This window comes from Wasmannia auropunctata, unplaced genomic scaffold, assembly GCF_000956235.1.
Source record: "Wasmannia auropunctata unplaced genomic scaffold, wasmannia.A_1.0 LD336103.1, whole genome shotgun sequence".
NCBI classification, from domain to species: Eukaryota; Metazoa; Arthropoda; class Insecta; order Hymenoptera; family Formicidae; genus Wasmannia; species Wasmannia auropunctata.
Window position 1 is genome coordinate 150864 of NW_012026787.1, and position 422 is coordinate 151285.

Sequence of the window (422 nt, forward strand, 5' to 3'; positions counted from 1 at the left end):
ATTTAATAAGAATTATCTCTTGTTTAAACATTATATCTACATATATAGATTATCAACGTGTTTTTTAGGTTGTATATATTTTATATGTACACATTTGTATATATTTTTTTAAAGATCTATTTATTACCTTCACAAGCGTAAACATTTACGGATTTCATTTTTTTACAGCAATTGCGAATAGAAGTTATCGAGCAATTAAACAATTCTTTCCCAAATTAGAAATGGAAGCAAATCAAAGAGAGTTGATACCTATAATAACATTACAAGTACGGGAATTAATAGATGTATCGAGTGACAGTGATGAAGAATTTTTTATATTGAAAGAAATATTTAATAAAAGAAGAAAAGTGTGCAGAGTGCCTAATTATGTTGAAACAATAGCTGTCTCTTATACACATCTCTGAGCGGGCTGGCAAGGCAGA